Source organism: Rhinolophus sinicus, chromosome 14 (assembly GCF_057876585.1).
Source record: "Rhinolophus sinicus isolate RSI-liver-muscle chromosome 14, RSI-T2T, whole genome shotgun sequence".
NCBI lineage: Eukaryota > Metazoa > Chordata > Mammalia > Chiroptera > Rhinolophidae > Rhinolophus > Rhinolophus sinicus.
Genome location: NC_142514.1, coordinates 111,951,750 through 111,964,052, shown reverse-complemented (window position 1 = coordinate 111,964,052; position 12,303 = coordinate 111,951,750).

Genomic DNA, 12,303 nt, shown 5'->3' with positions numbered 1-12,303 from the left:
CCTTCGTTCTTCCATGTCTCTTAAACTCTCTTTCCTATTTTCCATGTGTTAAACCCTTTAAGATTTACATTCTGTGTATGTTTCTATAGTTCTGTATTTCAGGTCATGAATTCTCCATTTAGGAAATTAAATTTTTAAGTTACATCTACATTTTTCAATTTTTACTTTTAGAAGTTCTATTTTTTAAAGGCTGCTTTTTATAGTATCTCATTTTTCTATGTTTACTATTCTTTTTTATCTCTTAGATTCTGTTTATATAATCCATGTATATTTTATAGTGCTACAAGCTGAAGTTTTTGGAGAGGGGAGTTTTGAGAACGTGTGTATCTCTTGTTTATTGAATCTGTTAACTTTTACAGATGGTGAATTGTTTCCTCCCTTGTTTTGTAATTTTCAAAATTTGGGTTTATCTTAAGTGGGATTTTTTCTGTATAGACATGAATTTAGAAGTACTTTCAAAAGCATTTTATTTGTTTATTTGATTTTTGCTTTTGCCAGGCTGCTAAGTGGTACCACCAATGGGAACAAGTTTTTACATTAACTTTTCATGTGGAATAGTGTGGGATCGCAGGACAAATTTTCCTGGACCATGCAGGAAGTTTCAAATCCATACATGGAATAAACTTGGTGTTTTCAGACTTCATAACCATACATGGAGTGGGAGGCCGGATGGCTCAGTTGGGATGGCTCAGTTGGTTAGAGTGCCAGCTCTTAACAACAAGGTTGCCAGTTCAATTCCCACATGGGCCAGTGAGAAACAATGGCTTGAGCTTGGAGCTGAGCTACCGCCCCTCACAACTAGATTGAAAAACAATGATTTGACATCCCGGAAAAACACACTGTTCCCCAATACTCCCCAATTTAAAAAAAATCCATACATAGAGTAAACTTGGGGTTTTATTTCTTAGGCATTAACGAGTTTCCTTTGAGTCTTTCTGGGACAGTGGGGAGAGTTTTTCCAGTCCTTCTTTCACAGAGCTACATCCTTTTCAGTGTCCCTATGTAGGTTTAAAATCCATGTCCCTAATTATTAGATGAATTTCTAAGTCTGAAAATTACCTCTACCTACAAGAGTCATTGTATGGTGAGCTGTATGTTAAAAGTGGTACTCATATCTAATTATTTAACGAAGTCAAACTTCCAGTTTTTTTTTTTGGTTTTTTTTTGGAGTGATAATTCAAAATTAAGGGTCATTTTATAGAAAAAAGACTTTGGTTTCATAGAAAAATAGATCCATTGAGACTTTAATTACCTTGTATAAAAATGGTATGATGCAGTGGAGTCATTAAATACTTTGATTATTATAGGCCAATGAGAGGGAAAAAAAACACAAGAAGTAAATGTAATACATGAATGATGGGTTCAAACCAAGTGGATGCTTAATGTATAAATGAGTGAAAGTTTTATAAGTAGTGCGAATAGAGACAAATGGTGGAAGAATTGAACTGAATCATCACATAGCAAATGCTATAAAGGGCATGTTGTTATATATGAGCAGATGTGTTACATAAATTCCATCTTGGTACATAGATGCTTTCAAGAGTTCCCCTTCAAAAACGGATCACAAATTCCAAATATGAGCATGTAGGCACACACATACACACACACCACATCCCACTCTACCTCTAAATCCCTAAACAAATGCCTCCTTACTTTGTCTATTCAAACACATTTGAATGTTTAAAAGTTATTCTCTTGTGATTTTTAAAATTTTATTTATAACTGCAACAAATATATACACTAAAAGCAAAAATTTAGTCTTCTTATGCCACAGGAGCTTACAAGAGGTGAGGAAAGAGATGGGGTAGGGTACAGTTTGTAGGAGTCTCTGACAGATTAGTCCCATACACTCATTTCCTAAGCATCCTGCTTAAGTGGTTTAGGTAGCCTTGCTTCAATTGACTTTTTCAATTTTCCGAAAATCTGCCATGAATTTATGAACTGTTCACTAATTAAATACAATACCAAGGCACTTTTAACCTGTCTAGAACTTCTCTAGTGTATGTCTGATGTTAATAGATAATACAGTAAAGATACAGAAGAAAGGCCTTGCCTCTTCTCACCTTTGCAGGGTGACTCAGCTTTTAATGCCCACAAGCAGAATGTCCATCTTCTAGGCTAACAAGGCCATAGTAAACAGGTGAAGCTTCCATCTCTTTCTGAACCACTAAAGTATCCCTGAACTAGACCTTGGTCATCTTAGTTTTTTTTCCCTTCTTTCCATCTCCCTAACCCCAAACATGGTGCCCGATTAAAAAACAATACTCTTAGAGTGTCTAGAGGGAGGACAATGGACAAGGAGATTAAGGGCTTATCTTCTTTCTCGTGTAATGGTTTTATCTATCTGTTAGCACACTAAGCCTTGCTTATGACGGAGAACACTGGGGATCAAGAAAATTTTGAATCCTAGAGTTAAAAAACATTCAAAGTAATTCTTGGGAATAGCCTCATGGTTCTTCCTCTTTCCCTGCATATCTATTTTGATGTTAAAAAAAAAAAAAAGACAGAAGCCTTGGGAGGTATCTTATGATTTCCTGTTCCAAAATGGGAGAGTATTTTGATTTAGGTCATGTTCGTGGCAATTTAAGAGGGACCTTGGTTGATATTGACAAAATTCATTGACAAAATTGCTTGTTATAAACATCTTACCCTGCCCATTTTATTCTCACATTTTACTCTTACATTTTCTACTCCTCTGTTAGTCTGTAAAGTCTTAAAGGCCAAAGAGTACGATAATTAGCATTACACTGAATAATGCTATGTAATATGTAAGGGATAGGATGGAATCCTGATTTTATCCCTAAATCAGTCTCCTGGCTCAGGATACCATCCAGTGCCCTGGAATGTGATCACTCTATTCAAGTGTCATGGTGATGTTGACCACAGCAAAAGGGAAACAATCTCTCAGGAGAAACCAGGAGGTCTCTTTCTACTTAGTCAACACACAAAAGACAGCATGATGATTCATGTAATCCCAATGAGGCAATCATTAGACAATAGGATTTAAAGTCGAGTAGCAATTATGAGTCATAAGAGTCATGTTTTAAGCTTGAATATCCAGGTTGTTTTGCTCCTCAGTTAAATAATGGGTAGCATACCTTACTTACATACAGACAAAAACAAAAGGCCCAGATTATATGATTTTTTTTCATTTAAACACTGCTTATGCACAAATGTATTTTAGTCTTATGACTATGGAGGAAATTAAATAAATCACATTTTCTTCAATTTCATAAGTATTTTTTTTGCATTCCTAGGAGTTATATTTATTTCCAAATTAAAAACTCACTCACATTACACATCCTAAATTATTGTGAATAGCTATTTGAAGTGAGGACTGGAGAAAACAATTTTTTTCACAGGAAAGCGTCTCTTAACATAATCAGCATAAGAATTGCTCTTGAGAACATGAATTCTGTTATCTCTTAAAGCAATGTAACTGATAAGCATCTCACAATATTAAAAGAGATGCTTAGTAGCAAAAAGAAAAAAAGAACTTAGAACCTCATTAATAAATCACCATGATTGATAAACAAAATGTTTCTCCTGGCTTTTCATAAGAAATAAGCCACTTCTCTTTCTTAAGCCTTTTCAACCTCTTTGTGTAGCCCTTGGCAAGACTAAGCCTTCTCTACCAGTCAAGGTTCTTAGTGATTTTGACTTCCTATAAAGTGTCTTCCACACAATGGGTGTTCAGTATACATGTGATGAAAGCCTGGGTGAATGGATTAATGCGTTTCTCAACTTTGACATGCTGGGCTTATGGTAGGTCCTTCATATAAACTTCTTGAACTGCTTTGATGCTATTCTCAATACTTCTGTCAGAAGCAGCTTCTCTTCATGGCAACTGTTGATTTTGAGAGTTGCCAAATAAACAACACTTTTAATACAAATCCCTACAGATATGACCCAGACTATAATGATGTAACCTGGTCATTTCACTCAAAGCTTCCTGCTCTGTAATGATTTATGCAAAGTAAGAAAAGAGCATAAAACATAATTCTTTCTACCATTGTTAATGGCTGTAATATCTTTACCAGTTTTATTTCAGTCATCAGAGTGCCTGATTGATATGCTTATAAGTGGAAACTTAAAACTCATGACTCATTAACACAATTAGGCTCTACCTGTTTTAAGCTAATCAGTTGGGTACAATAATAATTCATTTGGCCGAGCATTAGCACAGTAATGAAATCTGACTACAAAGCGCTTTTTAAATTTTACTATTTATATAACTAAATCCTGTATGTGATCATCTTAATCTTCTTGTTACTTGTGTAAACATTTTTGAAAAAGCATTTTTCGATCCAGAAGTGTAAAGGCTTTTAAAGTTTATTCTGATAATAATATATACAAGAATTAATAACCCAACTTCTTTGAAATATTAGTTCAGAAATTCATATAACTTGCAAATTAAAAAAAAAAACTTGTCTGTATGCAGCTTGAAATGTAACTAAGTAACTCATCGTGTTCTGGGATGCTCATAAACAATGAAGGGTGAAGTAATCATTTCACAATATACACCTATAGCAAATCATTATGTTGTACACCTTAAACTAATACAATGCTAGGTGTCAATTGTATCTCAATAAAACTGGGAAAAAATGAGGGTGGAGTGATTGGTTGACTGACCCTGTTCTTCTGTCAAGATCAGAGGATGACAGTTTTGAAGGACTACCAGTGATTCAGAATCTCTGAACATTTTCCTTTAAGGGCTCGTTATCCTGAGAATCTCTAATGCATCTAATTGGAGCACAGGGAGAAACTGCACCTTTGCCAATGGAAGGAGGGATGCTGAGGAACATAATTAGCCTTAATACACACATATAACCTAAGGAGTTAGTAACTGGAATAATTTTTATCAGGGTTAGGATGCCTGAAAACCAGCACTTCTATTTAATACCAAATACTACAATATAAAAGAAGGACATGTAAGGGATAGATTTGTATTATTTAATTCTTCTTCTCCATACAAAAGTAACTTTGGTTCAATACTATCTAATAATGAAGAGTTAATATATTTTATTGTTTTTGTGTATTGAGAAGAGAAATCCACACTTATAGTCAAAAGAACTCAAAGTCTCAGATTTGCCATTAACTGGCAGTATGTCCTTGGTATGTCTTTAGATGAGTTAGTTAAATTCTATGAGACTCTGTTTCCTCATCTTTAAAGTGGGGGTAATAATACCTACCTTGTAAACACAGAGCCTAGTGAAACTGGAGCTCAATGAATGTTCATTCTTCTATTAAATTTTAAAATGTTTTGACAAGCTCTAGTAAAAATAGAAACAAAGTCAGATTTTACTTCTACAAAGTCAAAATCCCTAGTAAATTTATTGAGTCCATGCATCACATTGTAAATGAACTTAGAAAGATAAAAGGAAGTAAATGTTCCTGTTCAAGAGCCACAAAATGTTATGAAAATAAACAAGCAAGTCTATGATTTTTAAGAAAAATTCAGAGCAATGCACTGAAGTGGGAAATAAGAAAAAGTTTTGGAATTAGAGACATCTAAGCTCATATCCTAGTTCATTTATTAGTTTTGTGACCTTATGAAAGAAACTTAGTATCTTTAAGGCTCATTTTCTTTATTGACAGGAAAAGGAAAATGCTATATTTCATTAAACCTAATGTTCTGTATATTGTAAGACTCATCGTTCTTTCACATACAAGAAAACACTGCCAATTAGACATAACGCTTTTTTATAATGTAGAATTTTTATTTCATCCTTATTGAAAGAGCTCCTTTAAATATATTTAGACAGAGTTGAATCATATCATAATCATATCATCCTGATGCATAAATAAAAAGAAAAACAGCAAAATAAGTTACTTAATGTATTCCTCATTTTGCATCGTGAAACCCCTCTGAATCACTTTTTGACTCAGTCATCGATAGCCCCATTTTTCTACATAATATTGGCCTTTCTATGCCATCAAGACCATTGTGATTCTTATTTCTTAACAGACGCCTCGACTATAGCCTCCAGGATTTTTTCCAAGCCAAGCTTTGATGCTGCCAAGTTTGCTCACAAGCCAGCAATGACAACTGTTGTCACGACTGTTGCCTTTTTGACAGTAGCTGTAAGACACCCGCACCAGATGATGCATCCTGATCTCAAAGATGCTATGTGTGAAAAAATGAGCATCTTGGAATTGTGAGATTTGGATGATACTTAATCTTTAAAGAACTACTGTGAGGATTAATAAGAAAATACACGAAAAGGGACAGCCGGTTGGCTCAGTAGGTTAGAGCGCAGTGCTCATAACAGCCAGGAGGCCGGTTCGATTGCCACATGGACCAGTGAGCTACACCCTCCACAACTCGAGTGAAAAACAAGGCTTGCCTTGGAGCTGAGCTTCGTCCTCCACAGCTAGATTGAAAAACAAACAAACAAACAACGACAGGACTTGGAGCTGATGGGTCCTGGAAAACCACACTATTCCCCAATATTCCCCAATTAAAAAAAGAGTTTTTTTAAAAATAAAATACATGAAAAGGATTAATAAGATAATAACATAAATAAATGGTGGCTATTAATTTACAGGGAAATGAGAACATGCACCACTTCTGATCTGTGACTCCTCATCATGTCCCTGGGAAGTTCATAAATACTGAATTAGATTATTCAAGTCCTTATGTATTATACTCCCTTATTTGAGGATTGGCATTTTGCATGTGGTGAACTTTGCAAGTGTAAAGCAACTATGGCCAAATAGAAGATTCATTCCAGTCTCTTATTCCCTCCTTCCAAAAAAAAAACAACAGCAAAAAGCCTTGTGGTCTCATACAGGCATGTCAAGATCACCAGACTATGACCCTCTTTTTCCTTTTTGCTCTCCAGCTCCCCTGCTCTCCTGGGTAGCCCTCAGCCACCATAATATCCTTGTGACCTTCAGATCCATTTTTCCGCTTTACATTTAGAAAGCCACTTTAGGCGAGCAGAGAGTGTATCAATAAAAATATCAAAACTTCTTTGATGTGTAAATGAAAAATAACCATAAGAATTACTTGGGATTTTTAGAAGACAAAAGCCAACAGCACTGTGATGACATTGTTTGAGCTTCATTATTTTACTCAGTTCTTCAGTGAGAGGTCTAAAGATGAGGTTAATCTGAAAAAGGAAGAAAAAGGAGAGAAACACCTCTGGACTTTTCTGCAGTAGATTAAATCAGGAAGGCAAAGCTGAGCCTCTCTAATACCCTAGCTGCTCAGGAAACCACATGCTATATTGCAAGCTCTATAATTTGTCCTAATTGTTCAGGCAGGTTCCACAGTAAAGCTGGATCAGTGCAAATTAGTCAAACCAAACACATGCTTGGGGTGAAAATGTTAAGAGAAAACTAGCAAAGGGTATTGGGACAGGGGGTGGGTAGGCTAGGAAAGAATGACCAGGGTCACATCAGGCAGGATAATAACACATAGGACAAAGCTTTTCAATCTTGCACTATTGACATTTTGGACTGAATAATTTTTTGTTTGGGGGACTATCCTGTGCATTGAAGGATGTTTTAACAGCATCACTGTTTTCTACCTACTATATGCCAGTAGCATTCTCTCCCATTCCCCATCCCAAACCCTGAGTTATGAGGATCAAAAATGTCTCTAGACATGTCAAAATCCCCTGGGTGGCAAAATTGCCCCTGGTAACTTACACAGGATAATAATAACAAACAAAATAGCATGGATTGTTGTGAGATACCAAGAGTCAGAAAGAAGTCTGAGTGTGGAAGACTAATTCTCAGGGACAGTGGTTACTTGTTTCAGCCTTTAGTCCTGGGCTCGCTCATTCTTTCTCTCTCTCTCTCTCTCTCTCTCTCTCTCTCTCTCTCTCTCTCTCTCTCTCTCTCTCTGGCACTAAGGGTGAAACTTTGGCCTACAGAGAGAAGCCCTCTAAGACAGAAGTCTTTAATCTCTGCTTGAGCACTTTCCTCTACTATCAAAGATAGAAAGCAGCCCAATTCTCCCGGCTGCAGAGGAGCTGCAGAAAATCATGGAGAAGTCTTTATTTCTGTACTTCCCAAATGTACTTTCACCAGTGTGGAAAGGAACATTTAAGAAGAGCCAAGTTTAACAGTGGTATATCTGAAGCTTCCTCTATTTCCAGAGTTTTATTAGCTTATCCTGAATGTCCATTTTGAGACTTCAATAATCACAAAAGTACCTTTCTTTTGCTCTACACTGTTCTGAGGTAATGAGCAGAACCTTCCAGATCTTTAGGTAAGCAAGACTTGAACACCAGGAAACCTGGTGGTGGTTACAACCTTAGTGTGCATAAGTATTACCTTACAGTGCTTGTTAAAAGTGCAGATTCCTTAAATATATTTAATGGAATATTATTCAGCCTTTAAAAAGAAAGACATTCTGACACATGCTACAACATGGACAAACCTTAAGGGCATTCTGCTAAGTAAAACAAGCCAGTCTCAAAAAGACAAGTACTGTATGATTCTACTTCTGTGAGGTACATAGAGTAGTCAAATTCATAGAGACAGAAAGTAAAATGATGCTTGTCAGGGCTGAGGTTGGTGGGAGAAATGGGGAGTGATTGTTTAATGAGTATAGTTTCAGTTTTGCAAGATGAAAAGAGTTCTGGAAATAGATGGTAGTGATGGTAGCACAACAATATGAATATACTTAATGCCACTGAATAGTACACTTAAACACAGTTACAATGGTAAATTTTATATTATATGTATTTCATCACAATTCAGAAATAAATAAAAATACTAAATAAACAATGCAGATTCCTGGTTACCACAGGTGATTCTGATTCAGTAGGTCTGAATGGGCCCAGAAACTTGCATTTTTAGCAAGCAACTCAGCTGATTTTTATCTTTAGATAATACTTTGAGAGCTACTGGTTTATAAAGGAGATAAAATATAAGGATGTACTGAGGTCAGTTAGAAATACATGATTTGCCAGAGATACCAGAATACAACCTTCTTCAGATAAGATTTAAAAATTAGTTCATGGAGAAGAACTCTGGAAAATAATAGGACAGGGTCCCAGGGCTAAAGAAATATCCTTAGATTTGATCTAAGAGAAGGTAATTGGCAGACATATGTGACCTTGTTTAATATAACTGTGGGTGGAGGCATGAAAGATTAATAAAGGGGAGGGATTCCTCACACACATATAAATCACCACCATGTGAGAAAAGTGGGTAATTGTCTGGCATTTGGGTAATTATTCATGCAAATTAGAAGAGCATATATATATATACAAGCCCAACAAAACAAAGACAATTATTAGCACGTTCTAGAGTCACCATGCCAGTCATATCATCATTTCCAGCTGCTCAGATGTAAGTACCAGCAATGACATGGTTTCCAATTGTTTGATGCTTTGATAGTCATGTATCGAAGCAAGAATGTTTTATTTGGTGGATATTTTGTACATTGAATGAGGAAAAATTATGATGGAGTCTTTTCCACTTGATTTCAGATTCTCCCACACTAAAAACCACATGACATTTAATAAACATAGGGGGATCGAATATGTGGTGATGGAAGAACTGACTCTGGGTGATGAACATACAATGGGGTTTGTAGATGATGTGATGCAGAATTGTACACCTGAAATCTATGTAATTTTACTAACAATTGTCACCCCAATAAATTTAATTAAAAAAAAAAAAAAAAAAAAAAAGAATTTCCAACCTGAAAGTCTATACCCACCAAACTACAATTCAAGTGTACGGATAAAACATATCTGAAAATATTTATCTGAAAAATTTTATTTTCATGTTTTTGTTGGCCATTTGTGTGTCCTCTTCTGTCAAGTGTCTATGCAGGTGTTTTGGCCTATTTTTCTGCCCTTTTTTAGGAGTTCCTTATACATTTTGGATACCAAATCCTTTGTCATTCATGTAGCATGGGGATTGAGAATTAACCCACAGAACAGAATAGAGAGTTCAGAAATAGACCCTGACAAATATGGAAACTTGATATATGTCAGAGCTGGTATTGCTTATCAACAAAAAAAGAATAAAAAAAAAACAAAAAAAAAACATAGATTTAAGCAAGTTTTTAAAATAATTCTTATTCTCACTGTTAATATTGAGTGGGAATTCTAGAATTATTCCTTCTATCTTTCAGTTTTTCCAGCTCTTGAAGGCATGTGAGTGACAAGCAGATGATAAAGAGAACAAACAGAAATGAGTCTCTTCCTCCCTTTTTCTAAAATCTTATGTTGGATAGTGATATTCTGATTAGTAATATTTTATATTTGTGTTGTATCAGTATATTGTCTGAAACAGCTGCTGTTTATTCTCAGATTCATATTTTAAAGAATTTCTGGAGAAGAATATCTATTTTTAGACCGCCTAATCTTTCCTATTTTTCTTGAGCCTTAATTTGATGACTTGTAGCTGGCCATAATGAAAAGCCTATCATTTAAGATCTTTATAGTCTATGAGGGTAAATGGAAATGCTCGCAATGGTTTGTAAATTTTAAAACCAGTAAGTGGTATGAAAGAATTGAAACTGAAAAATTGAAACTTGTAATTTATGAGTTTAATAAAATAAACAAAAATAATTCTGGTATGGTTCCTGCTTCACAGAGTTTCCCATCTAGCTAGGGAACAGAGGTATGTAAACAAAAAGTGCATTAAAGAATTAATTCTAGGTGCTAAGATAAAGGTCTGTATATGTAGAGTGAGGTTTGGGAGAGGGTGTCATCACACAGGGATGAATCATATGGGGAGGGGTGGGCAAAGTCTTCACATGCAAAGTGAGTCTTGAGCTGAGTTTTTAGTATGAAACTATCTTTAAAAGGCTTAAAACCAAGATGTTTACAATCTCATTGGAGAGTCCAAACTAAAAATATATTTAAAAAGTAGTGAATAATTTAGTAGTAAGTTATGTAGGACTGGTTAATAGGTCAAAAAGGTTTTGGAAAAGTAGGGCAATGGGTTGGAGCAGGTGCAAAGAGCTTTATAAAGGAAGTAAAGTTGAGCCAAGCCTTAGGATGGGCAAGATATAGATAAGTACAGTGGAGGAGATGGTGGAGCACAAGGCAAAGAAAGAGTCTGAGCAAAGACGTGGACCTCAAGGAAACCAACATGTCTCTGTGGGTCCTCAAATGATTTAGGGGAATCTGGAGTGAGTGAGTGAGTGAGTGCCGGGATCCTGTCGAGACTGAAGAATGGAAACACAGATCCAGGAGAGGCAAAGAGTTTTAAAAAGAGGAGTTTATTAAAAGCAAAGGGTCAGAGTTGTTGAGCAGGATGGGGTCCCGAATAGGGGTGCTCAGCATGGGGCAAAAGCTTCTATTCTTATATCTTCTCTTGCCCATAAGAAGGGAACTGTTTGAAGAAGGGAACTGGCGCTTTCTAATAAAATTCATCTACCAGGTTTGTGCTGCTTGCCCATCCTAAAGGAATTAGCAAAATAACCCACTCTTATTTATCAGATCTGCTCCCTTTGTCAGGCCAAAAGGAATTTTATGATTAACCTCAAGGCACTGTTGCATTTTCTCCTGGAGCCGAAGGAGTGATTTCAAAACCTGGAGTTTCAGGATATGACTGTCTTTGTTTATTCCACCAGGGACCTCCCTGTCTACCTAGGAACACACTAGCTAACCTGTCTCAAACAGACTGGAGTAGTGTGGAAGGACAACCGGACCAGATGAAGATCCGGCTTTAGGGGCAGGCAGTTTGGGGATTGATGTAGAAGGAAATGTCAGTATCTCACAGATTCATGATCTTGGAAGTCATATGCTGAGACAGTGTTTCAGGAAAGAAGCTCTAGTTTCCATTTTGAAAATGGACTAAAAAGAGCTCAGAGGGAGGCTGGGAGGCCAGCACAGAGGCTGCGGCAATCCTCCAGGAGGAAGGTGTTGTGTACCTTCGAAGGGGCAGCAGCACAGAATTGGGAGGGAAGGAACTGTCTGTCACTGTCAGTCACTGCCTCTGATGGTGAATTGCATTTGCATTTCTATTCATACTGTTCAAAAGGATTCATTACCATATATGTCCACCACATGGTGGTCATGGCAAGCAATTTTGTCTGTTCTGATCCATCGGAGAAGCTGGGCAGCTTTCAAAAGACAGAGTTAGCAATGAGTGGAGCATGTCTCAGAACCAAGATTCTCTCAATCCAAATCCCTCTAATACAGGGTTTTCAACCTCAGTACTACTGACATTTTGGACCAGATAATTCTTTGTTGTAAGGGGCTGGACTGTACACTGTAGGGTTTTCAGCATTACCTCTGGCCTCTACATTAGGTGCCAGTAGTACCCCGTCTCCCCAGTTGTGACAATAGAGAATGTCTCCAGACTTTGCCAAATGTTCCCCAG